At 40.5% G+C, this 22,439-nt stretch overlaps 1 protein-coding gene across 1 annotated transcript in view; it reads right to left on the bottom strand.

Moving 5' to 3' along the window:
* Positions 1–22,439, bottom strand: part of BIRC7 (baculoviral IAP repeat containing 7) — a 517,300-nt gene that overhangs the window by 287,513 nt on the left and 207,348 nt on the right. The window lies entirely within an intron of this gene.

Here is a 22,439-nt window from a genome sequence, read left to right as displayed (position 1 = left end):
CCAAGTGAGATGTGGGCATAATGCCCGTCATCAAATTTGCTGGTCTAGATAAAGGGCACATCCTCAGTTTGTGTATAACAAGCAGCCAAGAGGTTTTCAAAATGAAATGCAAAGCAGGAAATCATATAATGGTTAGTAAGATCCTTCATCTGAAAATCCACTCTCCAAATAAGGTGAGTATAAGATTTCTACTTGGTAGGAAAGCACAATGTTAAGTGAGAACTCCTAGGGAACAGAGCCAGACGTCACACCAGCAGGGTGGGGAAAATGCCCCAAACCTGTATTCATCATGACTGAATTCTGCACTGTTGAAGGGTGGGGCACCATGACTCAGAGATTCAATTTAATACGTGGAATCCAGAAGAGAGCAACTATAGGGCATCTTTTCCCAGTACAGTGACTGAGAAGATATGGAAGATGTTGACTTCTCAACAGAAGGTGATAAAACAGGCCAGTTAAAAAACAAGAGCCACTGCTGAAATGGAGGACAACAAAAAGGAAGCCATGTTTAGACTTCTGATTGTATATATGTCCAACTTGTTTTCTCCTGATGGTCTTGGACTTATGACTCTCTCTGTAGTCATTATGGAAATGTGCAGTGATGATAGCCTTAAACATTAACTGATATCAGCAACAAAAAGTACCATAAAATGATATTACCTAAAACAGTTCTTATTGTCAGGCACTTACCACATATCCTCTTTTCTCCATACGTCAAACAAATTACAATCCATAAACTCTCTGTGATATAAAAATTCCTCATATTAGTAAAACAGAAACTTCATTCCAAAAATGGCTGGATAGCTAGGTTTTACAAGTTATTCACAGTCATATGCTGGCAATATATTAGAGTATGCATTAATTATTGACTCCTATAGCTAAAAGCAGAAGTGGAAGTTATACATTAGGAATGGTTTAAAGATGGCCTTCAAAAAAGTATGGTATTCTGGGGGGTTCTAGAGCTATATTCTGAATACTGTGAAAACAAAGATGGAGGAATTCATATACACAACCTGTTCCAAAGGCTATGGTAGTTAGATTGGATAAAAATTGAAGGTAAACCCATTTCTTGGCACAACCAGATCTCAGTTGATATTATGTTTAGATCAGACATTTGGGTGTGTAGTTGTGTGTGTGTATTATGTACATATATATATATATAAGAGCAAAATTAAAACTTGTCTAGAAATGAGCAGTAAACATTAGGTAAGCCTATAAAATGCTAGCAATAATTGCAAATACAGTTATTGTTAAATCTATTAGAAGTCTGAAAGAGAACACTGTGTATCGAAGCTAAAGATTATGAACCCAAGAATATAAATAGTAACAAAATGAGATTAAAACTTCTTTATTTACAATTTTTAGATAAAGGTGGAAAAAGTAATGAGAAACTTAAGTGAAAATGAAGCAAGAATATTGATCTAGATATCACAGCACAGGACTATCTTGGTATAATGGCAACAAACAAATAAAAACCCTCCCACCCACCCCTGTCTCAGTTTACAGATCAAAACATAATATCAATAGCAATCCTCCACAAAAAATGATAATACAAGTCTCCTGGTTATGTCCTTTATTAGAATAGGGATGGCTCACGCTACTACAGACTTGATTAACCACTTCAGCAACAAGTAATAGAAAGATCAGACGTGTGTGAGTGAAGAAATACTCCATAAATACATTAGCAAATGGTTGATATACATTTATTAGGGTGGATATTACAGATTTTAGAGATATCATGTTTATATTCCAGAAAAATAATTTCTTACTAGCTAGATAAAGTATAAATATTGTCAAACACATCTAATATATGAATGCGACTGGGAGAAAAGTAGGTTCAAATAAATGGAAAGGTTATTGGAATATATTTTATATACATTATCTCATCACATCTGATTCCTCAAGACTCTGTTTAAATTAGATCTGTTCCTAGCTGACAGCTGTGTTTATACTTAGCAGATAATGTTCGATTTTGCTGTGCAGCATCACAGCATGTTCGTAGGTTTCATGTTTGCTCTTATTACTCGTTAGATGTGCTCTTATTGTTCATTGTTGCATTTTACATGGATTGTAAATCAGTTGTTTTTTATTAATGCTTATAGGTACACATCATCATGTCTGTTAAACAATGACAAAAAATGATGGTACCTACAGTAGCCGGGGATATTTTGCAAAGGACAAAAACAAACAAAAAAAAAAGTCAGAAATTCCATCATTAGGACACAATGACCACATGTGTTCTTTGGTATGCAGTCTGGACTCTTCATCTGGCCTTAGTATGGGCACTTTTTTACTATGGCTGCTAGGACAAGATTTAGAAAGGCAAGACATAATAAAGAGATCAGGACATTTGCATTCAGCACATGACTTAACCTGCATGCAGAGGAGACTAACACCAGCCAAGGTGGTACATGGCTTCTACAGACACCAGTGTGTTTTTATACCTTTCTCGCCTCCATGCTTTACTGACCATCAGTCTCTCACCACTGATGCTGAGCCCATTTGATCCCATGTCATTCAGGGAATCCCAATGATGGGGGTAAAAGATAGTCAGAGGAGGCCATCATCCAGTTCGCCATAGAGGTTGCTTGTGACTTCACACTCATTAGATGATACAAACAGTGCATTTTCATTTTTAGGATTTATCCTCCCATCCATAGGTTCATAGGTAGGTACTAGGCTATCAGCCCTGGGGCCTATACAAGCCCAGCCAAATAGGTACCCTGGCTTTTGCCACCCAAGAAAATTATTTTCCTGTGCCACTGTCAAGCAGAGCCACAGAGGTGATCCCCTGGGTGAATTTCCTATTTCTCATCCAATCATCAAGATTTTTCTTGAAGAGTGCTAATGAGGAGCTTTGTTTGATATAGACAGGTAGTTTATTCCAGAGTATGGGAAGTCTCTGGGACAGGAATCTATCCCTCTGGCATGTTATGTTTATTGTGGTGACAAGGTTAAGGTCCCTAGAGCGTGTAGCTCGGAGGGATTGGGATTTCTTTAAGTGGAGCATGTTCAACAGCTCTGGGTTTGACATAGCTTTGTATGTTACGTAGAGATCATCTCTGAGTAGGCGATATGTGACAGAGTAAAGCTGGAGTTTTTTGAGACGGTCTGCGTAGGGCATCTGTTTAAGGCCAGTAATCCTCTTTGTGAGGTATTTCTGTGGCCTTTCCAGTTGTTGTAGATGTCTTGTGAGGTACATACCAAAAGGGGTGTTGTACTCTATAATGAGTCTAATGAGTAATGAGTAGAGGGGAACAATGACCTCTTTTTTTCTGGATGAGAAACCTTTTGTGATGAGGTGTGCCATGTAGAAGGATTTCCTGACTACTGTGGCGATGTGATTATCAAAGGAGAGACTACTGTCCACCTCTGTCCCAAGGTCTCTTATCACACTTTTGGTGTTAAGTATACTACCGCCTATGTTTTAGTTCATGGGTACAGAGATTTTACCAAAGGGGATGACAATGAACTTTTTGGCATTGAGCTTGAGACCATGGCTTTGACACCAGGCATCTGTCTCAGTGAGGCCCTTTTGTAGGATGTCCACATCGTTAGGAGTTTCGATTATGGCTCCTAGTTTGCAGTCATCTGCGAAATTTGTTAGCCAAAGACCTTCTGTGTTAGCCTGTACTTCAGAGAAGTAGATACTAAACAGGAGAGGACCCCTGACTGAACCGTGTGATACTCCACTTGTCACTGGTCTGAAGTCAGATTTGGAGTCTGCTACTTTCACAGTGTGGGTTCTGTTAGTGAGGCAGTTGGCAACCTATCTTGTGACATAGGAATTTATACCTAGTTTAGTGAGTTTATCTATAATTCCAGAGTGGGGGATGGTGTTGAAAGCCTTGGCAAGATCTAGATAGGCTGTGTGAACCACCTTACCCTTGTCTATGGCTTTGGTGACTGCTTCAAAGAAGTCGATCAGATTTAGGAGACATGATCTGCCTTTTACAAACCCAAACTGGGTGGGGACCAGAGTTTGGAGATTACCAATGTCTTTGTTTATAAGTTCCATGATGATACATTCCATGGCCTTGCAGACCAGGCTCGTCAGGCTAATGGGGCGGTAGTTCTCAGGGTCCGTGGTGGCTCCCCTCCTTGTGGAGTGGGATAATCATCGCTGTGCGCCATTCAGCACGCACAAAGCCTGAGGTGAGGCTATGACTGAACATGGTACTTAGGTGGGGTGCCAGTTCGTTCTGTAGTTCATGTAGTACGCAGCCTGTGATTTTGTCTGGGCCCATGGATGCTGTGTTCTTGGCTTTGGAGAGTGTGGTTTTTACCTGTGCAGCCGTGATTACAGGAACTTTGCATTCTTCCGGTATAGAGATGGGCTCTTTAGGGGGTAAGAGGGGGGTGAAGTTAGCAATGACCCTATCTACCAGGATGTTGGCAATATCAGTTGGGGCTATATATTTAGTGCCATTGTGCTGTTACTCAGAGCAGATCTGAGTGTTGCCATTGAGATTCTTGACATAGCTATAGAATGCTTTGTGGTTGTCTTTAGAACCAGTGGCAATTTTGTTTTCGTAACTAGCTTTGGAGGATTTTATCAGGGATCGCAGCTTCTTACTGAGGCTGACCAGGGAGCTCCTCCACTCACGGGATTTTACTTTCTTTTGCAACAGTTTCTTCCTTCTGTTGTACAGTTTGTTTAAGGCAGGGGACCACCAGAGTGGCTTCCTTTTTTTGGAGGATAGCATCTTGGTTCTGTTTGGGATAGCACGATCCATGCACTCATGTAAGTGCTTATAAAATGCAATTGTGTAGGATTCAGTAATCGTAACTGTATTGTCCATTTGCATGGGTGTCATGAAGTTCACCACTTCTGTCTTAAGAAGCATGAAGTTGGCTTTGGAGAAATTATTTACCATGGTTTCCTTAATGGGGATGGGGGCAGGATGTGGATATCTAGGGTAATTAGCTTATGGTCAGATCAGACCAATGAGGCGTTGACTTCTGGTGTGGAACACCGGTCACTCATGTTGGTAATGACTAGATCTAGGATATTCTTGCCCCTGGTGGGGGTGTGGATAAGTTGATCCAGGGCATTGGAGTTTATGAATTCCAGAAAGTGTTGAGTGAAAGAGTTGGTACATGAGTAGTTTTCCCAGTTAATGGTGGGGTAGTTGAAATCACCCATTATTAGGGTGTTTGGTTGAACCCTAATATTTTCCAGTACATCAAGAAAAGAGGAGTGGGAATCCTGGGGCATGGTGGGTGATCTGTAGCAAGCTACAATTTGGATTTCAGTATTGCCCAGAGTTAGTTGCACTTGGATAACCTCGACTGCATTATGCTGAGCAACTAGCCTGGAGGTGTGGATATCCTTAATGAATATGGACACACCTCCACCTTTGGTGTTCCGGTCCAGATTACATGGCCGAAAAGTGTGGTATGAGTTATAGCCTGGTAGTGCAGGGGTGCTCTCTGGAGCCTTGAACCAGGTCTCAGTCACTGCACAGATATCGATGTTCTCCATTTTAAGGAGTGCCACGAGTGAGTGCATTTTGAGATTTAGACTTCTAGCATTGAGTAGCATCATCCTCAGTTTTTACTTGCCTGTTCCTGTTTTGGTGGTGAATTTGTCAATTGAACCTTGCCTAAAAAAGGCACTATAGGGGCAGCAAGAACCTTAGCCAGTATCCGGAATCCCAGGGGTGACAGGTGCAGGCCATCTCTGGCAAAGCATCGTGGTCTGTCGACCATGTCATCCCAGGCAGACAGATACTGGATCCCTTTGGGATGGCACCAGAAGCTTTGCCAATTGTTGAAGTCAATCATTTTGTCCTTGTACTGCAGTATAATTCTGGGTGATGTCAGAATGCTACTCAGGGCTAGGGTCATACCTGCCTGGGCTACAAGATTGGAGAGCTCCTCCATGTCTCTTTTCATGTAGTCCAGGGAGGTATGTCTCAGGTCATTCACACCAACATGGACAATGACAGAGTCATATTTGTACTTGTTGTGGAGTGACCTGAGTGCGTGGGTTATGTGGCGGATCCTGGTACCCGACAGGCAGCTGACAGTAACCTTCTCCTTGTTTAGCCTGGTGAGTGGAACATGAGTGTGCCTAACTATAGAGTCACCTATGATTAGTGTGTTGGGTACGTTGCTTTGCCTTATTTGCTGTGATTGAGTGGCACACTAAGTCTGCGGGCTATATTTCATTTGGGTTGTGTTGGGTGGTGGAGTTTACTTGCATTTCTGCTTTGGAGGTCTCTGCTGCTTGAGCAGATTATTATTGAGAGCCTCCGCGAATGTTTTTGTGTTCCTATGTGTGGATTTTGGTGGTGTAGATTTAGTGAGACTATGTGATGAGTGTGGTGTGGTGCAAGTGTTTACCTTCTCCTCTTGACTGTCAAGTTCAGTCTTGACTGGAGAGAGCTTTACATCCAGTTTGGCTAGATAAGTGCATCTCTCACAGGTTGTAGTGTTGGGTGGTAGGAGGAGAGGGGTGTCTGTGTACATGAGGCAATTTCTACATTGCCTCAAGATGCCCAGTTTTATCAGATAGACAGGAGAGAACACTGGGAGCTGACCCTTGGATATGCCTGAATAAAAAAATATTTTCCTCTAGATAAGTGACAATTTATAAATAATTTTGTAAATAATGTTTACATTTAGTTAAAAACTGTTACACTGGCGGCTGGTGCAGAGGACTAAAACTCCATTGTGTTAAGGAGCTGCTTCCTGTGGCAAGGTCACAATCTTTGAATATTACTGTTTTCATTTACCTAATGGAGGACTTTGATCAAATCATTTAACCAGACTGTGTTCTGGAGCAATTGAGAATTTGGGCTAAGCTCCTTAAAGGTTTCTAGGACAGCATGCTTAGTAATTATGAAGCTGCTGTTATTTTCCAGCTATTCTCTATTGTACAGCTGATCTACTTCAGGAAATGTTATGGCAATATCACCAGCACACCAATTTTTTAATGCAATATGGGTAATTTATTTTTCAAGAGCAGCAGGCACTGAATTTGTAGATGGAACACTGAACAGCAAAGTTGTTTGCCAGCAGCAGCCTCTGCATTAGTAACAGTTCTCTAATGTGGAATTATTCAGATGACATTTACTTCTGCAGATGTTGTGCATATAGACTTACCATATGATATTAGGGGTTAATATTTCTTATGGTCTCATAAATAATCTTCTATTTCAACAGTGATGTGCATGGATTCAGCTTATGGTATGATGACAATGATGCTAGTAATCTTTATACAATTTCATGTAGTTCATCCAAAGCTACCAATAAAGTAAGGCGTGTACACAAGTCAACAAAGTGACTAACTATGGGTTAAGGTGTGGGTGCTGTCTATAGATGATTATGCTCTTATCATCTCATCTGGTCATATTTAAACTATCATTAATATGTTTTTTCAGGATGTGTGTGTGTGTGTGTGTGTGTGTGTGTGTGTGTGTGTGTGTGTGTGTGTGTGTGTGTGTGTGTGTGTGTGTGTGTGTGTGTGTATACATATATATATATATATATATATATATATATATATATATATACATATACATATAAAGAGTGTGTGTGTGTGTGTGTTTGTGTGTGCGTGTGTGTATGTGTGTGTCTGTGTGAATTCAGTTGGAATACTTTAGTTACAATGTGTTTGTGTGAAATATGTGACTGTGGTCATTATTTTTGTTTTTACACATATCTGAGAAGGATGCAGTCAAACCAACCATGTAGCTATAGTTGCTGGGTTTGGGGGTGCCTGCAGATAAAAATTATGATCCTGCTGAGCTGATAAAAGTTAAAGTCATTAGTCTATAAAACAAACTGGAATACAAATACATTAGAGAACCACAGTGGAAGAATCAGTGTGAAAGCCACTAAAAATAGAAAGTCAAGGCAAATCATGTAGGAGAGGTAAGAAGGTAATGCTCCTGGAAGCTATGAAGAGAGTTAAACACTCTTTTGAAGCAGCTACAGGAAAAATGAAAGTTCTTGTGGAAAAACTGAAGAATCAGACACTTACAGTAAAATCCACAATTGACACATTAGAGAAAATAAGACAGAGAGAGAGGGTGACAAAGAAAATATTAGAAGTTATCCAAGAGGAAGACAGAATGTCAAAATCATATTCATATGATAGACGGTGTATTCTACCAAAAGACTGTATCCACGTACATTGGCAATGAATGTGTATGTGTGTGTGTGTGTGTATAGGTGTTGACAGAAACTGCTAGAAACATATCCAATTTATCAGGTTCTAGTTCATCCAGTATAAATTGATGTAATTGGTATATTGTGAAATCTTAATACTGTTTTTGCTTGCAGAGTAGTAATAAAAAGCCCTTCCAACTGCATTCTCAAGCAGTAATTTATATTTCTTTAAGTAGCTTTGAAACCCAAGACAAAAAGAAACAACTTTGAAAGACATACATCTGTTATACCTGCACACTCTACCAAAAATGTGCGTAGGTAACACTGACATCACACTCACATTGAGAAAAGTGCCACCCCACACAATCATCTTGCTAGCAAATCTTTAGATGACCAGGCAATAGCACAAATAAGTACATCTATATGAGCTGGATTGCTGAATTGCAACAACCAGGAAAGGGCTATGCCCTGCTATGTGTAAAGTCAAAACTGGGAAGAGAGTTCCTCCTTAAAGACATCATCATTGGGGGAAGACTTAAAATTGAGAATAGCAGTTTTCGGTACATTTTCTTGCATCCAGGCATGTGCAACCAAGTTCTGTGCACTATAATTGACAGCTCTACACTTGACCAGATTCCATTGTCAACAGGTACAGCCAACAAATGGATTCTGAAGAGTAGATTGTCATTAAGGGGGCCTGAGGGTGCCTTGATGACACCTACATTCAGCATTGGAGTTGTCAGATTTTGACTTATTGCAAGTACAAAGAATATGTATGCTTGATGTATCTTTTTCAGTTTATTGTGTGTAATACCAAAATCTAGGATTATCTGCTTTCAAATACTTGTGCAATTCAGAAACAATGTTCTATTCAATAACGTGTGAACAAATAAGTGTTGCCTGCTTATAAGGCTTGTTTCTTTATCAACTGTGATTACTTTTTTGTAGAATAGTGTGTGTGTGTGTTGTACCTTTAAGAAGTGTTTCAAAGACAGCACATACATGTAAATAGCAAGCACATGCTAGCTTCAGTGACATTTTGAGAGTGAGGATATATGAATGTGATAACTAGTCTGTTTACAAGTTTACCTAAGTTAAAGTTATTAAGCCTCAATCCTCATGTTTTTGTACATAATAAAGCTGTTTGAACCAAACCCACATATGTTCATCTGCTTTATCCTGACTAGATAAGTGACATGGTGCCAGAATCGGGATTCCAGAGACTGCTTTTCAGAGCTACAAGGTGCAGAGTTAACAGAGAAGTTAAACTAAGTGAACAGAGTACAAATAAGGGCCAGAAATGAACCAAAGGTAATGAAAACTTGCACGAACGATTTATTTATTAAAAAAGGTAAAACGGAGCATTACAAGGGCACAACAAGCATTATTAAGCAAGTGAGAGGCACAAAAAGTTTATCAATTAAATGAAATTTTTGAAATTAACATATTTGATAAAACAATTATCAGAAAAGTTTATAAGGGGTGTGGAATTGCCTCAGAATTGCAAAACAAGCATGTTTAAAGTAAAATGAGCATGTTTAGAGTAAAACGAGCACAAGAAAAGTATAATGGGCATGAAAAAAGATTAAACGAGAAAAACAAATATAATAAAGGACAAAAAAGGCATATTAAGCATAAATAAAGCAAGGAGGCTGCATGCTTTTTGGCAAAGTACTGTGTTTTGGCATAACTACTATTTTGCATTGTATTCAGGGTATAACTAGAGTTATTTGAAGTATCTCAAAATGTGTAAAAGTACTTACACTGTGTGCTTATTACTGTGCATTGTTCCGAAGAGTTTACTGTGTGCAAAGTTCAACTATCTTGTAAAGTGCAATCAAAATACGTCCATTTCGAAAAGTTTCTTGTGCTGGGTGTCTATTTGCAGAGTGCCACCATTACAGAGTGTTTATTGCATTGTAAAGAGTTATTTAACAAAGTACAGCCATTTTGGGGAAAGTTTCAGTGTATTGTGTACTGTGTATTCTCAAAGTGTAATTACTTCAAAATGGTTTTTATTTTGAGCGTCTTTGTCCCAGTTTATTCACACAGTGCAGTTATTTTGAAATGTTTCTTATACTGATAAGAAGCGATTTCTTACAGCGCGGTAATTTCAAGAGTTCTCTTGTGCCCAGAAGACTTATTTTGCAAAGTTTAGTTATTCAGAGACTTGTTGTGCTACTGGGGATAGTTACAAGTACTGACATAAATTTCTGGCATATGTGTAAGTGCATGTTCGTACAGTCACAAGTGGACTTGGGCTGCATTTTTTTACTGTAATTTGTTGGCATGGCAGATGGATTTCAAAAACCATCACCACTTGTATTTGATCAGAATATTGCAAAGAATTGGAGAATTTTTGAGCAAGAGTATGATATTTTTATACAAGCAGCTTATTCTGACAAAGATGCATGCTCCAGGGCATTCATTTTGCTAAACCTAGCTAGTCAGAGGCCAGTGAAAGAGAGCATTCATTTGTGTATGTACCAGCAGTATATGAAGGAGAAGGAAAACTGTCATATTGTTGTACAGGCTGAATCAAGGGAAGACCCAGAGTGTCTGAAATGCAAATTCAGGGAAATGTGCAACCCCCAGACAAATATTACATTAGAGAGGCATTTGTTTTACACAAGAGATCAAAAGCAAGGGGAAACTTTTGCAGCTTATATTACTGACCTGAGAAACAAAGCTAAAATGTGCAGGTTTGGTGACTTAAAAGAGGAGCTAATAAAGGACAGGCTTGTGTGTGATATTAATAATGCTACTGTGAGAAAGATTTTGCTTCGTGACAGTGATTTAACACTGAGCAAAGCTATTGAGATTTGTCAGATCCATGAAGTTACAGAAAGGCACACAAGTTTGCTTGAAGTTACAGAAAGGCACACAAGTTTGCTTGCAAGTGATAAAAGGATTGTTTCAGCAGGCTCCAGAGCAAATGTAGACAGCGTGCAACATGTGGCTAGCAGAAGCAGACCTAAGCACATGGCAGCTGTAACCCCTGCGAGTGTGGCACGTAAAACTCATAGTTTTCCAGCAAGTTCTAAGACTAGATCAGTGAGAAGGACGTGCCCAGTGCAAGGATGAGTCAGCAAAACCCAAATCAAGCTGCAATTGGGGTGACAATCATGAATCTAAAAGAGAAAGGTGCTTAGCATTTGGTCAGCAATGCCACAAGTGTAAAAAATGGAACCATTTTCAAAAGTTTTGCAAATCAAGTAAAACTCACACAGTTATAAAGAAGGGTCACTCAAAAAAGCAAGTTGATCATATAGAAAGCTGCAACCCTACTTTCTACCTAGATGGTGTATCAGTAATTGGTGAAAAGATTGATGCAGTAAATTTGTTGACAAAGAATGTTTTGTACTGTCCAGATCAATGGTAAACCCACCGAGCTCAAAGTAGACATTGGTTCAAAATGTAATGTTATGTCAGCAGACACTTTTGCTTGGTGAGAGCTTGTGAGCAACTTAATGTGACCAGTTGTGCAAACTTGTTGCTTAAGGAGGTGAAGAAATCCAAACTGAAGGCTCAGTAGTGCTTTCATGTTATTTGGCCAGGAACTGCTACAGCTTATTATTCTATGTAGCCCGAAGACTCATGCAGTCATTTTTGGGTCTCAGAGAAAGTTTGAGAATTAATTTGTTTTCCTTCAGCAAAGTAGTTGATCATATAAGCACATAGCCTAGTTCCAATTTTACTGACTCTATTTTTTCAGAGTATGCTGATGTTTTTGAGGACAGGTTAGGCAAACTTCCAGTTGTGTATTCTATATAGTTAGACCCAGAGATCAGTCCAGTGGTCAGACCAGCAAGACAGCAAGAAAACCCCTGATAGCTATGCAGGATAAAGTCAAAGCTCATTTGGATAAAATGGTGCAGCAAGGTGTAATTTGTCCAGTTACAAAACCAACTGAATGGGTGTTGTCCATGGTAACAGCCCACAAAAAAGACTCAGATGAAATCAGAATATGCATTGACCCAAGAGACATGAACAAAGTATTAAAATGACCTCATCATCCTATGCGCGCAGTCGAAGAAGTTGCAGCCCTAATACTGAATGCCCCTGTTTTTTCAGTACATACAGCTTACTTGGACTTGGCCAAAGCCTTTTACACAATCCCCCACTCCAGCATCATCAACAAGCTAACACAACTTAGCATAGATCTGTATCTCATCAAGTGGGTGGCCAACTGGCTCACCGATAGGATCCACAAGGTCAAAATAGGTGCCTCAATCTCTGACAGCAGACCTGTCACTAATGGTGTTTCCCAGGGGTCTGTCCTGGGACCCCTACTGTTTGGCATCTACTCCTCAAAGGTCCAGGCAAAGATAAAAGGCTTGTGGCTGACCAAGTTTGCAGATGACTCTAAGTTGGGTGCTGTCACTGATTCCCCAAATGATGTTAAAATACTATAAGAGGGTCTCACAGCAAAAATGACTGATGCAAAGTCATGGCCTTAAATTAAATGTGAAAAAATGTATTACCATACCATTCGGCAAAAGCATGGCCCCTACTGATTACCACATTAACGGCAAGCCCCTAAGCTCACAACCTGTAGTGAGATACCTGGGTACACAAGTTGACAACAATCTCATATTCAACCATCATATAGCAGCAGTGGTCAGAAAAACCTTTTACTTGGCTCATCTCATAAGTAAAGGGATTACATCCTGAAAAAAAGAGGTTATTACCTCTCTGTACCCCTCCCTCATTAGGCCAATAATTGAGTGCAACACCCCATTTGGTATGTACCTCTCCAAACACGTGCACCAGCTGGAAAGGCCACAAAAATACCTCATAAAGAGAATCCATGGCCTCCAACACTTATCCTATGTGGACAGGCTCAAATCCCTATCATTCTACTCAGTATCATACAGATTGCTTAGAGGTGATCTGTGCCTTGTCTACAAGGCAATCTCAGAACCTGCCCTACTAGAGATGCTCCATATCCATAAGTCTACCTTCTAGCACATTAACCACTTGAAAGGCCTAAATCCAATATGCAGCATTAATAAAACCTGCTGGAGAGACAGGTTTGTCTCCCAAATGCTGCCCCATCTCTGGAATAGACTCCCATACATGTCAAACAGAGTACGTCACTGACCCTCTTCAAGCGCAACCTTGATAAGTGGATGGGAAACCACAAATTTGTTCCAGGGGTTCCACCTGTGTCCCTCACTGACAGTTTTTTTTTTTTGGGATAAACTCTTGGCTAGGCTTGTAAGGGCCTGAGGGCCATTAGCCTAGTAACTTCCTATGATCCTAAGAAAAAAAAAAAACAAAGGGAGATGTCAGGTTTTCATAGTAAAATATTATATCAGGGAAGTATTTGTTTTATTTACTTTTATTTTGTATATTTTTCTTCGTTTACCAGATTTGTTCAACAGGGTTTAGTCAATTCCTTTTTAGCAGAGGTCCAGGGCCCCTTGTTTTATGAATACAAAGACAAATACATCTGAGAAATTGTTCAGCTGAAATGTGAGATGCAGCAAAACTGTCACATAGAGTGAAAAGATAAAGACTGCGTTGGTGGTGCTGATGTAGCGTTGTCGCCTCACAGTTAGACGTTGCCCATTCGATTCTCAGTTAGAGCATCTTCTGCGTGGCGACATGCGTGAATGGGCGTTCCTTCATTGAAGGTTGTGCGTTAGACCCGGCAAGCCAGCACATAAAACTCTACTGCTAATCATTAGCAGACCGGAATTCTGCTGTGGCGACCCCTAACCGGGAAAAGCCGAAAGACACAAGCAAACAAACAAACAAGAGTAAAAAGATAAACTTAAGTAAAGCGTATGTAGAATAAAGACCAGTACCAAAAAATCATAGCCAAATAGTGTGATACCTGCTGTGTTGAAAATGAAAAAAATCTTTTCCATTTAGATAAATACAATTTTTTAACAACGGACTTTCTACTGTTTTATGACCAGTGGAAGCTCCTCATGAAAATTATTTGACTGTTATTGATTTAATTGTAAATTTTCCAGGCTGAGAGGATGAGAGATTTTAACCTGCATACAATACCCTATGCTGCCTGCAAACAGTACAGTGTACAATACCCTACACTACCTGCAAACAGTATAGTGTACAATACCCTACACTGTCTGCAGAAAAGGAAAAATCAGATTGTGAATCATGTACTGGAATATGGAGGGGGTAGCTGAGTCACAGGGATGCTGTTAGCATGATGTTTGCATTTTCTCCTTTTGCTTTAAACCAGACATTTAAAATGAGACAAAATAAGAGTAAAACTTAGTTTATGGCTGTAATTTAAGGGTCAGAGTACAACCATTTCTAGGATAAAGAAATATAGGGCAGAATAACTGTAGCTGATGATTGTGCTGGGGTGCAAAGAGGTCTAGTTTTGGTTGAATCCATCCTTATAAAAACTATAAGACAATGAAAGGTGTTTTTATTTAATTTCTGTTTTACTTTTAAAGAGGATTACCAGCCTCAAACAGATGCCCTATGCAGACCGTCTCAAAAAACTTCAGCTTTACTCCGTCGCATATCGCCTACTCGGAGGCGATCTCTGCCTAACATACAAAGCTATGGCAAAAAGAGCTGTTGAACATGCTCCAATTAAAGAAATCCCAATCCCTCCGAGCTACACACTCTAGGGACCTAAACCTTGTCACAACAATAAACATAACATGCTGGAAGGATAGATTCCTGTCCCAGAGACGTCCTATACTCTGGAACAAACTACCTATCGATATCAAACAAAGCTCTTCATTAGCACTCTTCAAGAAAAATTTTGATGACTGGATGGGAGATAGGAAATTCACCCCGGGGATCACTTCTGTGGCTCTGCTCGACAGGGGCACAGGAAAATAATTTTCTTGGGTGGCGAAAGCCAGGGTACCTTTTTGGCTAGGCTTATATATTTACACCTCCATAGGTATCACAAGGGATAAGAAACTAAGAGTAATGCTACTCAACGCCAGAAGTCTAAACCTCAAGATGCATGCACTCGAAACCCTCCTTAGCATGGAGAACATCGATATATATGCAGTAACAGAAACCTGGTTCAAGGCTCCCAAGAGCACCCCAGCACTACCAGGTTATACCTCATACCATGCTTTTCGGCCCCAAAACTTGGACCGAACCACAAAAGGAGGGGGAGTATCAATATTCGTCAAAGATACCCACACCTCCAGGTTGGTGGCACAGCACGAAGCATCAGAGACTATCCATGTGCAACTAACAGTGGGTAAAACTGCCTTCCAGTTTATAGCCTGCTACAGACCACCCTTCCAAACCCAGGAACCTCACTCGGCCTTCCTGAGAACACTGGAAAATATGAAGGTCTCTCCAAACACCATTATATTGGGCGACTTCAACTACCCAAACATAGACTGGGAGCATTACTCTAGCTCCAACACCCTAGCCCAAAGGTTCCTAGAATTTATAAACTCAAATGCTATGGAACAACTTGTTACCACTCCCACAAGAGGGGAAAACATACTGGACCTGATCATCACCAACATGGGGACTCTATGCTCCAGACCAGAAGTGTATCCCTCACTGGTAAGATCAGACCATAAACTAATCTCACTGGATATTCACATCCCGACCCCACCCCCTGCCCAGAAAACCACAGTGAAAAACTTCTCTAAAGCAAATTTCACACTCCTCAAACCCGAGGTGGAATCCTTCAAAGCACCCGAGCCTGTGGAAAATACAGCCCAGACCGCAGAATCCTTTATAAACGCATTCTATGAACACCTTCAGGAATGCATGGATCATGCAATCCCAAATAAAACCAAGACCCAATCCTCCAAAGGCAGACGTCCTGTCTGGTGGACCCCAGCCATAAACAAACTATACAATAGAAGGAGGAAGCTACTATATGATAGAGCAAAATCCCAAAAAGGGAAGGCATCTCTGATCAGTATTAGCAAAAAACTACGGGCACTCATAAAATCGTCTAAGGCCAGCTTCGAGAGAAAAATTGCACAGGACACTAAGGATAATCACAAGGCTTTATTTAGTTATGTTAGGAACCTGGGTGGGAATTCCCAGATACGCTCAGAATTACTCCAAAATGACAAAAAATACATCAAACCCACAGACATTGCCAACATCCTAGCTGACAGGTTCAGCGCATACTTCTCCCCCCCCTCCCCACCAAAAGGGCAAATATCTATCCCAGCAGAGTGCTGCCCCCCTGACATCTCAGATGCTCAGGTAAGAGCTGCCCTCTCCAAAGCAAAAAACACAGCATCAATGGGACCAGATGGTGTCCCGGGCTGCGTCCTACATGAACTCCAAGAAGAGCTAAACCCAAACATAAAACTACTGTTCAATCTCAGCCTTACTACTGGATATGTATCCAAAGAGTGGCGTACAGCAACAGTGGACCCTCTCCACAAAGGTGGTGCCTCAACGGATCCTGGAAACTATCGCCCCATAAGCCTGACTAGCTTGGTCTGCAAAGCAATGGAAAGGATCATCATGGACCTCATAAATAAAGATATTGTGGACCTACAGACACTGGATCCTACCCCGTTCAGCTTTGTTAAGGGCAGATCCTGCCTCTTAAACCTGGTCGATTTCTTTGAAACCATCACCAAGGCCATTGACGAGGGGAAGGTGGTCCACACAGCCTACCTGGACCTCGCAAAAGCCTTCGATACAATACCCCACTCGGGCATTATAGATAAGCTCACCAGCTTAAATATAAACCCCTATGTCACTAGATGGGTTGCAAACTGGCTCAAGGACAGAACACACGTGGTTAGAATTGCTGGAGCCATGTCAGACTCCAAACCAGTTACAAGTGGCATCCCACAAGGCTCAGTCCTGGGACCTCTCTTGTTCGGTATATATTTCCCGGAGGTACAGGCCAACACGGAAGGACTGTAACTGACCAAGTTCACAGATGACTGCAAACTGGGCGCCATAATCGACTCTCCAGCTGACACAAGCATCCTCCAAAAGGGCCTCATAGAAACAGACAACTGGTGCCAGAGCCATGGCCTCAAGCTAAACGCCAAGAAGTGTATAGTCATCCCCTTTGGCAAAAACAAAGTGCCCACAAATTACCACATAGGTGGTAATCCATTAAGTACAGAAGAAGTAATTAGGGACCTGGGGACCCAAGTTGATAGCAATCTCTCATTTGACAACCACGTGGCCAAAGTGGTTAGAAAAACATTATATAGCCCACCTAATCATGAAGGGATTCACATCTAGATCAGGGGAGGTCATCGTGCCTCTTTACTCATCCCTCATCAGGCCCATAATTGAGTACAATGCCCCTTTTGGGATGTACCTTACCAGACACCTGCAGCAACTGGAAAGACCCCAAAAGTACCTCACCAAGAGGATCAAAGGGCTCAAACAGATGCCATATGCTGCCTGGTTAAAGAAACACCAGCTCTACTCAGTGGCATACTGCCTGCTCAGAGGCAATCTGTGCCTGACGTATAAAGCCATGTCCAACCCGGAATTAATGGACATGCTGCACCTCAGAAAATCCAAATCCCATCGAGCTACGCGCTCGAGAGACTTGAACCTCAGCACTGAAATAAATAGGACATGCTGGAGGGATAGATTCATAACCCAGAGGCTTCCTTCACTCTGGAATAGAATCCCAAGTCCAGGTTAGGCAGAGTCCCTCACTGACTGTCTTCAAGAGGAATCTTGATGAGTTGATGGGAGATCGTAGGTTTACCCCGGGTATCACTTCTGTGTCACTGTTAGACAGAGGCACAGTATACTAACCTCGAAAAAGGGCATAGCAAAATTAATTTAAAATGGGTGGCGAAAGCCAAACACACTCTGGCTAGGCTTATAAATGCCCTAGGGCAGATAGCCTAGTGCCTACCTATGAACCTATGAACTTGTGAGATGCTCAAATATGTTTTCTGAGGCAGTTTGTGATAGTATTAAGGTGGAACAGAAAGTAAAATACCTTTTACAGTGATATCCTTAGATAAAACATGATGCATTGTGTATGGCTTTGTATTGCATTACTTCCTATACTATGAAATTTGTCTTTGTATATTTCTTTTTATTTTTATTAATGTTTTATGCTTCTTTCTCTTCTAGTATCATTTTTTTCTCTGTATTATGTCTCAGACTGAGCAAGAAAATGGTCTTGGGGATCAATGCTCTAACTCAGTTAACAAATGCATGCATAAATAAACAAATAAATAAATTATGACTTGTCTGCAGAGAAGACAAGAACACCCCCTTGCTGCTTGTTCAAGTATTACATTACTGTTTTTTGGTCTGTGGTAAACTGGGGAGCACAGGTTTCAGGACAGAGTGAAATTACTTTATCTGTGGCCATCATTCGGTATTCAGTTAATGACTCATTTTTCAGCAAACTTCAAAACTGCAAACCCATTTAGTCAAATGGACTAAAAACTATTAATATTCTAACTTACCTTGTGGAAGTTATATCCTCCTGGTTTGTTATTTTAAGCAACATAGTCTCAGGGTAAAGCCTATTTGCACTGGAATGTGAGGGTATACCCTCAGGTAAATACGCTGTATAAAGTGAGCTTTCAGTATTGCAGTTTGCTGAAAAAGCAAGTTGATGAACCGACCGTGACCCATAATTTACTTCATGCTAATATGTACCCTCATTCGAGTAGGTGACTCAGTCCCCAGTATTTCTAGGTCTTGCATTAAATAGTTCATAGAGTGCCCTATAAAAAAGGAGCCATGCACTAATGTCATCAGATCCTGTGAAGGTGAGAAGCCAAGGTACCAGATTAATTATGCAATAAATCTTATGCGAGTGGTAAGTGGTGTTCCGGATCTTTTTTTTTTTTTTTCTTGATTTCTTGTTAGTTTAGTTCTGATTTATCTGAATTCTAGATTGTAATTTTTGAAACAGCTGCTTTGGCTTAGAGTTTGTTTTTCTTTTCTAACAAACGGCTAGAGATTGTTAATGGAAACCCTTTGGCTGTAGGATGAATTTGCTTCACACCTGCCATAATCCTTTTCTTAGCTAGCTCTTTAAAGAATTTCTCAAAACACACACTATAGGAATAGATATCAAGTTGTATTTTTTTAATCATTAGGCAAAGGCTGCATATATAACTCAGGCATGTCTCTCAACTGCTCCAGCTGACATGTCATGGAAAAACTTCACAGCACATGTGAGAATATTAACAGCAGCAGCATACAACCGATATAAATTTCCAAGCCTGTGACATCTATAGTTTTGTCCATGTATGTCACAAAGACTGTCACAAAGACAGGGACACATGTGAGGCTGATAATTAAGACTTTGCAAAGATAAAGACAAAATATGGACCCTTTACCCAAGCCTTTCAACAGGTTTGGATTATTTATCAAAGGAGGAGACAATTAACAACCATTTTTGATAAAAAAAAAATAATCACTCAATGGATGTAGGATCAAACACAACATCATTCAATCATGGCCCTGCAGTCTCGCTCTAACTGCAGAGATATCTATAAAAAAATCAGTGATTTTATTGGAATTCTAGGAATCATAGGAAAATTCAAGGCACCGAAGTCTTGCAACCATTATACTTTGCCATTTCCCACTCTAGACTGTGCTCCCCTCTCAAAGAAGGCTAAGCCAATCAGTCCTGGGGTGACTATATGAATGTCTATCCAATTACCCTACCCATTTGAAAGAAGACAAGTGTAGCACCCTGCTTTATGTGCAGAGGGAGTCTATTCTAAAGCTGGGGGAGGGACTGAGTAATGAATCTCTCTCTTCACCTTGTTTTATTAATCTACTAAAGATTTATATACCTTGTTCTGGTAATTTTGGGACTGTTTGACTGGTGGCGGTACAAGAGATCCAGGACCACCGTGTCCTTAATCGCACAGAAGGCAAGATGTAGGTTCCCTCTGAGGAGTCTCTATGATTTAAGAAAAAGGTTGAGCATTTTTTGTTGTTTCTCATACCTTAGGGTTTTTACATCCATGATCTTCTTAGCTGGGAACCTCCTTGGTCTTTCCAGTTCTTTGATAAGTCTAGTGAGGTACATCCCAAAGGAGACACTGCATTCTATAACTGGCATGAAAAGTGCTAAGTAGAAGGACTTCCTGACTACTGTTGTTACATTATGATCAACGGTCAGGGACTTATCAACCCAGGTTCCAAGGCCTCCAATTACATTTTTGTTTGAAATGGGGTATTATTGATGTTGTTTGCTGAGGGAAGGGGTTCTCTACCAAATGCAACTATGTGGCACTTTTTACATTAATTTTCAGCCCATTTACCGCCATGTATTTGTAAGAGTAACTTCTTGCTGGAGAGCTTGAAAATCAAATGGAGATTTCACAATGACTCCCAATGTGTAGTTTTCCACAGATTTAGTTAGCCAGAGGTCTTGGTTCTTGTTTGGAGGTCACAAAAGTAAATACTTAATAAAAGTGGTCCCAGTACCAGTCCCTATGAAGCACCACTGGAGGGGTCCCAGTACCACCCCCAGTAAAGCACCACTGGAGTGGTCCCAGTATCAGTCCCTGTGAAGCCACCCAGACTATGTGGGTTTCTGTTTTTTAACCAGCTGGCTATCCATCTTTTAACCAGCTGGCTATCCATCTTACCACATACGAATCAATTTGTAATGCATTTACTTTACTGATAATGTTAGCATGGGGAATGATTTCAAACTCCAAAGTAGGCTATGTGGGCACTGACTGCTGTCAACAGCTTGTGCTACCCTTTCAAAGAAGCTCACCAAATTAATTAGAGTCTACCTTTTACAAAGCCAAATTGCTGTGGGTCTATCTTGATGACATTTTTCATGACAAAGTTTATCAGGTCAGCTATAATATATTCCTTGGCTTTGCAGATGACACTCATGCTGATGGGTGTATAATTCCCTAGATCCATAGCGCGACCACCCTTATGAAATGGTGTCACCACTGCTGTGCCACATACTTCCATGCGTAAGTCTGTTCATAGGTCCAAGTTAAACAGTTTATGAAGTAGATCCACCAGGGCATGTTTAGAAACATTTAGGAAGTTAGTGACCTGTATGTTGCCACCATGATTGGAGAACAAATGGTCTCCAGCAGGATGTTAATGTACAGGTAATGCCCACTGAAAATGTTTGTACTTCAGAGCAGTATGTTAAACTGCAGTGAAGCTCAGACAGTAAACAAGGATTTTTTTTATGCTCTGCTCACTCTACAGTGCTTTATTTCATTCAGCATTTGAAGAGGTGTACAAGTGGGTTTGTCAAATAGATTTATCGATCATGTGATTAGTGCTTAGGAATTCAAAGAAATAGAGGTCACAAAACTATGGCTGGGAAATGCTAGTAAAACAATTCAGTTATTGGTGAATGCAGTTTGTGGGACATATGATTCTGAATGAAGAGAAATGGTCTGATGACTTGGCAGGCAGAGGACAACAGTGACATTTATCCTGGAGATACACAGGAAAAGATCTATTGATTTCATAGGTGAAGTTTTAGTAGTGTTTTAAATGAGTTTACATTCAGAATGGGTTTCAGTGGTAGTGGGATGTGTTTCTACACTTTAGTTACACTATTTGAATACAGTCACCTGCAGTATTAGATGATTTGGTTATATTGATTTTTTTCTCTAGAGTGTCAAATTCTATTGGGAGAGTAGTGGTGCATTAAGTTGTTTATGGCTGGGCATTATTCTGGCTTATAAAGAAATCTGTATTGTAGTTAGCTGAGAAAAACTAGGTGATGCAGTAGTTTTGACCACTTCAATATGTGTCAACACTAAATTGCCACAACAGGACTAGCATCAGTACAGGGTTTGGGGGTGGGGGAAATCACTAGACACCAGGATATATCAACAGTAAAGCACCAACATCAGTACAGGGATCGAGGGGTAGGGAGAATCATTAGACACCAAGACAATTTGGGTTGGGAGGTTGGCATAATGGTTAGTGTTTTACCTTACATACACAAGGTGCAGGCTTTGATTCTCACATGGGGTAATTGGTTAGGCTTAAAATGGCCCATAAAGGACAGTTAGCCTAGTACTAATCTATGAATTACAATTGTGCCATAACAGCACTTTTCCCATTATGGTGATCTGGAGGGTGGGAGACACAACAGCCACTGGGCATACTAGACTGTAATTGCACATCAGTTATTACAGGGATAAGGGACTGTGGGGAACAGTGGAAGGTCAGTCAAGTCAGGGAACGGTATATGTACTGTGGTATGTGTGTGTGTGTGTGTGTGTGTGTGTGTGTGTGTGTGTGTGTGTGTGTGTGTGTGTGTGTGTGTGTGTGTTTTGTGTACTTATGTGTGTAGAAAAGTAAATAGAGGTATAATTGCATTTCCTACATGAACATCAGTTTACTACTGCTAAGTGCAGATCATTACTTATCTG

Source organism: Protopterus annectens, chromosome 12.part0 (genome assembly GCF_019279795.1).
Source record: "Protopterus annectens isolate FY-2018-M chromosome 12.part0, PAN1.0, whole genome shotgun sequence".
NCBI lineage: Eukaryota > Metazoa > Chordata > Ceratodontiformes > Protopteridae > Protopterus > Protopterus annectens.
Note: the sequence above shows the minus strand (reverse complement) of the source record. Positions and strands in the feature narration are given on the sequence as shown.